This window comes from Pseudorca crassidens, chromosome 9 (genome assembly GCF_039906515.1).
Source record: "Pseudorca crassidens isolate mPseCra1 chromosome 9, mPseCra1.hap1, whole genome shotgun sequence".
Classification (NCBI taxonomy): domain Eukaryota; kingdom Metazoa; phylum Chordata; class Mammalia; order Artiodactyla; family Delphinidae; genus Pseudorca; species Pseudorca crassidens.
This window is the reverse complement of record NC_090304.1, coordinates 95,178,108-95,184,895: the sequence shown is the minus strand read 5'-3', so window position 1 is coordinate 95,184,895 and position 6,788 is coordinate 95,178,108. Positions and strand designations below refer to the sequence as shown.

The 6,788-nt window shown below is 47.2% G+C and overlaps 1 long non-coding RNA gene across 1 annotated transcript; it reads right to left on the bottom strand.

Moving 5' to 3' along the window:
- Positions 1 to 234: 234 nt before the first annotated feature.
- On the bottom strand, positions 235 to 3,212 carry LOC137229729 (uncharacterized). Its single transcript, XR_010945817.1, has 3 exons — positions 2,675 to 3,212; positions 1,403 to 1,465; positions 235 to 931 (listed from the first exon to the last, which is right to left on the bottom strand). It is a non-coding gene; the product is annotated as an uncharacterized lncRNA (long non-coding RNA).
- Between the last annotated feature and the right edge of the window lie 3,576 nt (positions 3,213 to 6,788).

Genomic DNA, 6,788 nt, shown 5'->3' with positions numbered 1-6,788 from the left:
ACTGAGTCTTGGGTCACGGGTGAAGCGGCCATGGGAGGAATAAGGGGGAGACCAAATTCTCCTTCTCGGTGCCAGGGAGGGCCTGTAAAAATACAGATGCCCAGGTCGATCCCTGGAGAGTCTGGTCCATGGGCCTGCGGGGGACCCAGTCACCTTGTTTTAGTCAGCTATGGCTGCAGAACAAAATGTTCCCAAATTTTCTGTTCATTTATTATACTTATTTATATATTTATTATTTTTAATACCTGGAAGACCCACGTTTCCTGGACTGAGAATCAGCGTGTTGGGCCTCAGTGTGCTCTGCAAGGGCTGTGACCTGAAACTTTTTAAAGAACCATCCACATTTTGGGGAAGCATTTCTGAATTGTCCATCACCAACCATTTCTTCTTGGATACCATCATGAAACACCTGTTTGCCGATTGGAGCTGTCCTTCAATTTGATGCACCTCTCGATCCGAATGAAACATTAAATTGTCTTCCTTCATCAGGCGTACAGTTTTTAAACTATCATTGGCATTTCAAGTCTTCTGAAAACAACATGGCAGTCTATGCACCAAATTTTCTGTTTCAAACAACAACCGTTTCATTTACTCCTGATCTGAGGAGCAGGAATTCAGGCGCCACTCAGTGGTTTGCGGTCAGCCTCACTCAAGGGGCTGCCTTCAGCTCGGCTGGGCTGGGAATGTTCACGTGGTCTGTCTGTCTGTCTTTCTCTCCCTCTCTCTCCAGGAGGAGTCTGACTTCTTCCAAAGCAGATGGCCTCCAAGAAGTGGCATTCCAAATGTCTAAGGCAGAAGTCGCAGATCTCTCAAGGCCCAGTCTAGAAAGTTACACGATGATAGTTCTGCCTCTTTCTGTTGCTGAAAACACGACATAGAGCCAGCCCAGACTTTCAGTGGGAAGAGTGGTGAAGTTTCACTGTAGAAGAGCCTGTGGGATGGGAGAGGCCATCTTTGGAAACACAATTTACCATAATTTAAAACATAGTCTCCTGGGACTTCCCTGGTGGTCCAGTGGTTAAGACTCCATGCTCCCAATGCTGGGGGCACGGGTTCGATACCTGGTCAGGGAACTAAGATCCTGCATGAAGCCAGGCACATCCAAAAAGGAAAAAAAAAGTCTCCAAATGAGTCTGCTGCACCCGGTGTCTGCTGCAAACCGCGTCTCAGGGAGCCTGCTTCCCATCTCTCCCTTTCTCCTTCCCGTCAGACAAGGCACAGCTTCCGACTGCCTCACAGCGCCCATATAGGGGCTAATTATTGACGCGTGGTGGTCTTCTCTGTCAATATCATTCCCATCATTTGCATTCAGTAAATACTGACCGTACACTAATTATATTGGTGAGTGGGGAGAGGGTTCAAAACATAACCCAGACACCCCTCCCGTCTTCAAATTACTCACCATGTAAAAGTAAACAACTTAGTCTGTTCCCTGGGTGAAATCATTGCATCCCTTCTCCTGATTCTGAAAAAGAAAGTCCTGAGCTAAATTTAGGAAGATGATTGCAGATTCTCTTTTTAACAAGGTCTCGGGAAGGAGTTGTGTGCCATGGGCTATATAAATGTTTACAATTAGAGTGAGTGGCTAGAATGGTGAGTGTTTTATACCTGTCACCTCCCACAAGCTACATCTAAGGTTCCGTACAAGGCCTGAAAAATGAAAATCAATAGAGATAATGCTTGAAATGGTGGACATCAAATACGCCTCTGGTCTGAGAGGCAATTACTTGAACAGCATCATCAAAGAGACAAGTGAATTACAGGAGGGTTGAGAGGGACAGAGCAGGCAATGGTCCCAGGAGTCCAACATAAACAGAGGGAGAGACAGAGCCTCCATGACCACAAGGGGTCTGCTGACCTGCCCAGGATGCCAGGCTTCTGGCTACTGCCCTGTCCCCCTCGGGAAAAATGCAGGTTTGTCTCTAGGCACCCGATTTTGCTCTGTAGGGAAGCTCCTCCCCTCATGGTAGTTAATCTGCAGGCTTCATGTGACTTCTCTATACAGAAGTTCAACAGTCTGCCAGCCCCAAACCATTTTAATTTCTTTCCTGAACTCTAGCTTGGGCTTTGGGGTGGGGCGGGGGGGAGTTGGGGATGTGAGAAATAATAAGTGGATTCAGATCAGTCTTACTTGACCAGCACATGTGCCTAGACTAATGGGTTATTGTCTAGTTGCAAAGCTGGTTTAGAGACTGAATGGAGGTGCCTTCTGTGTCACTATAGTTCTTCCTGGCCCCCAAACTCAGCTACAGCCTCTGTTCTGAGCCTGGATCCAGTGGGTTGGAAGAAAGTGTATGATGATAAACAGGTGTCTCTCTCCATGAACGCTGGCTCCAGGCACTCAGGGAGGGGCGGGGAGTTCAGATGCCTGCTTATGCTAACAGGCTGTCAGCTTCTCTGTGCATAGGGATAACAGAAACACGAAGCTATTCTGGTCTTGTTTGGGAGCCATTAGGTATTGAATTTCCAACGTTATTATCTCCAAAGGGCAACACCACTCAGTTTTCTCCCATTTGCATTCACTGGGAAAAGACAAATGGGTGCATATTTGCAGAGTGGAAAGGCTGGGTGGGGGGAGGAGTGGTCATGTGCTCTAACTTGGATAACCAGCGGCTCTGGAAGAAGTGTGCTCATAATTAGAGATCAGCACCTTGAGGTGACGTTACACGCTTACAAGTTTAAGTTAATCAGGCAGCAACTGGTTTTCCAGACTACTGGGATTGGGGTGAATTTTTCACTTAGAAACAAATCTCATCCGTGCTTTGGCACGCCTTGCTTCCTGACATACGTCATAGTTTTCCTGTGGGAAGATAGGGAGAGATTATTTCAGACTTCCCCCGCCCTGACTGCCTTTGCTTTCTTCCTTTTCGAAAAATCAAGACCCAGATAAAGAGAGCTAAGGAAAGGGACCATGCAGGACGCACTCCACAAAGAGTGACGCTGGGATTTGCGTTTCTGATGTGCTGGTGTGTGTCAAGTGTGTGCCAGTGGGGCTGTAAGTGGCAGGTGTAGGTTTTATAGGGGAGGAAGGCTTGTGCTGAATTTCTGCTTTCTCATGATGAAAGGCTGCTCTCCCTTCTTGTATCCCTTAGGGGTGTGTTGGCTGCATGGGACAGAAAACCAACTACAGTCGATTTATGTACTGGGGGGTACAGCCGGTGCCACCTCTGACAGACTCAGCAAGAAGAGCCACTGTCAGCCTCTGACGGGAGGGAGGGGTGACCTGGCCTGTACAAACTTCTGCCCCCCATCCCTGTGTCCTCATCTTTAAAAAAAAAATTCTCAGCCTGGAAAAAAAATTTATGTACTAGGAGCTGAGTTTTCTCATGTAACAAGAACTCTGAAATGAGGTAATTCAGATGTCGTTGATGGCTCTTTCGAGCTGCTGCCCTGTCATCCTTAGCTGCAGACTTCTTTCTTCATGGTTGCAAGATGGCTGTTTCATCTTCAGGCATCCTATCCATGTTTCTGACAAAAAAAAAAAGGACAGGACATAGAAAACAAACTTACAGTTGCCAAAGGGGAAAGGGGAGAGGAGAGATAAATTAGGAGTTTGGGATTAACAGATACACACTACTGTACATAAAATACATAAACAACAGGGACCTACTGTATAGCACAGGAAACCTTATTCACTATTTTGTAATAACCTATAATGGAAAAGAATCTGAAAAAGAACACAGGTATATATATGTATAACGGAATCACTTTGCTGCACACCTGAATCTAACACAGCACAGTTGTTATAAATTAGTTATAAATCAACTATACTTCAATAAAAAAAAAAGGAGAAGGGGGAGGGGGAGAAAGGACAGGAGGAAGAAGAAAAGGAACAGAAGAAGGGAGAAAAAGAAAAGGGCAAAGGGCAAAAGGGACATATTACTGTGTCTTTCTTAGAATTCTTCCTGAGTATAGTTCTGTTCCCATCTCCTTGGCCGGAACTGGGTCATATGGACACCCCTAGTTGCTGGGAAATCAGTAGTTTAAACTGAACACGTTGCAGCTGAATTAGAAAAATGTTCTGACAGAAGGGAAAAGGAAGCGGGGGAAGGGAGAAATTAGGAGTTCGGGACTGACATATACACACTGCTCTATATTAAATAGATAACTAGGACCTACTGTATAGCACAGGGAACTCTACTCAATACTCTGTAATGGCCTATATGGGAAAAGACTCTAAAAAAGAGTGGATATAGGTACATGTATAACTGATTCACTTTGTATACCCCTGAAACTAACACAACATTGTAAATCAACTATCCTCCAATTAAAAAAAAAAGGTTTCATTGATGAGGAAATGAAGAATTAAGTGAATTAACTAAAATCAAATAATAAATCACATTCTAAGGGGAAAAAAAAGAAGGGAAAAGGAAGAGAACGTACCTGGTCTAGGGAACCAGGGGTGTCTGCCATCCTACCCAGTCCCCACTGCTCCACCCACAGTCAGAGAAGTCCTGCTTTTCAACCCCCAATGTCAGTGTCAGGGTTCCCTGCTCCTCCTCTCCAGGCAGTCTTGCCTGGGAACCATTCTCTCCTCTGCCTTGGGCCTCAATAGCACTAGTTTCCTCATCCCTTCATCTTGGGAAGAGAGAACGAAGCAGCTGCAGCTCACCGGCGTGGTCTGGGCCCAGGGTACCCGTGCCCAGGGAACCAGTTCTGAAGACACTTTGGTTAAGCTGAGAGGTTGCTGGCTGGAGAGAGAGCATGGAAGAAAGTGTTCGGAATGCACCTGGAGAGGTGGGCTGAGGCAGGATCATGTAGAGTCTTGTGAGCTGCAATTCACTTAAATTCAACCAGTTATAAGAGAGTCACCATGCAAGACACTAGGGCGTATAAATGGAGTGAGATGCCTGGCTGATCCCAAGGAGTTCCCATTCTACTTGGGCCACACACACGTGCAATTAAACACAGTAAAATTCAGACTATGATATGTACAAGCACAGATGAAGAGACACAGTGCAGTTCATGACAGTGTGGACAAGACGGCTTTAATTTCAAGAAGGTGATATTTGAATTTCACTTTGCACGGTAGGTATGACTCATGTAAGTAGAGAAGGGAGGGAGAGGATATCTCAAGCAGAGAGGATTATATGAGCAGAAGTTTTGGGGTGGGAAAGCAAGCAATGTATTTGGATAATTGTGAGTGGCCCTCTTGAGCTGGGGGACAGCGTTTGCAAGGACTGGGGTGACCAGAGTGATGAGATGGGGAAGGCAGGGCAGAGAATGGGTCGGAGAAGAAGCAGAAAATGTAGGTGGGTGTCAGGTGGTAAAGACTGAATGTTGGATTTTAAGAAGTTGGATTTTAACTTGTAGAAAATAGGGAGACTTGGAAGGTTTGAATCACATCTGTGTTGTGGAAAATTATTACCAAACAAGAGTTAGTGTGGGGTGGGGAGACTGAGGCAGAGGCACCAGCGGGAGGCTGGTACCTAGAACAGAAGCAGTGCGGGGCAAGGCATGAGGATGGTACACACTTCTCTGGATGAATAACTGAGTTGGGAAGGGATCAGGACCAAGGAGTGCTTTTGAAGTGAGAAGAGCTCTTTCAGCGAGGGGCTTAGCATTCGGCCGAGGGTGGGAGAGAACACGCTTTCAAAACCCTACAAAGTAAAATGAGTACGAATGGACCCAAGGTAGCAATTGGTGGGCAAGTTCTGCTCTGCTTCTGCAGTCTGCACCCTAGGATGAAACAGCACCCAAAGCTTGCTGTTTCTACTAGGAACTGCTAGGAGGGACGAGGGTCTCCTCGGGTGACTCCTGGTCTTGCCCCTTTAATTTTCCCTGCAGGCCCTCTGCTTCCTGTCCGTAGCTGTGTGACCTGGGTACTGACATATTGCAGGTCTGTTTTTGCCACAGTACAAGGGAACTGGGGCAAGTGTTATCCAGATGGAGTTTTAGCTGAACAATTGCAAGATACTTAGCTCAGCACAAGTCCTTTAAGTTCCCAACACTTACACTATCCTTCCAAACCCTACGTCCTGGCATGGATCTTATTCTGGGCATGGGGGGGGTGGTGAGAGTGGGGAGGGTTTTAGAAATGGCTTCTGTGCTTTCGCGCCCTATGCCCACCGTGGCTGGGCACACCTGCCCCAGCTCTCTCTCTTTGCTCCTTGGCCTCTAGAGAAGCAGGGTTCCCTTCAGTTGGGATCCAAGCCGATTTCTCAGCTTCAGATGAGCACTGCTCTCCTGACAGCTCCTGATTCTTGACTGTAGGGTCCCCCACACTATGGAGCCAGCAACTCCCCAATTCTTGCTTGCAGTAGTTTTCTTAATGCCCTTCAGTGGCTTCCCACTGTCGGGAGAATAAAAGCTGGACTCACCCAGGAACCACCAGGTCTGCCCAGTCTGGCATCTGCTTCCTTCTCCAGCCTGTCTCCTCTGCTCCAGAGCCACTGTGGCTCCTTTCACGACATGCTCCTTCTGCCTCAGGGCCTTTGCGCATGTGGCTTCTGTTCCCGTGTCAGAATCAGTTCCCAACCCTGCCTGTCACTCCCGTTCCTGGCTCCTTCACCTCATCTCCTTAACACCTCCTGACCCTTCAGCTCGCTTCTCAAACGCTACATCCTCAGGGCTCTGAACGCTGTTTTAATGACACACTTCTCCATGGGATTATTTGATCAATCTCTGCCTTGCCAATTAGCTCTAAGGGACCGTGACTATCCTTTCACTGTGGAGCCTGGAGCTTGGCCCAGGGCTCACTGCCCAGTAGCTCCTCATGCCAATAACTGTGTTGCAAGAATGAGGCAGCTGGTGACCTTTTTTTACTGACGCCCACATGTTTCATAGGG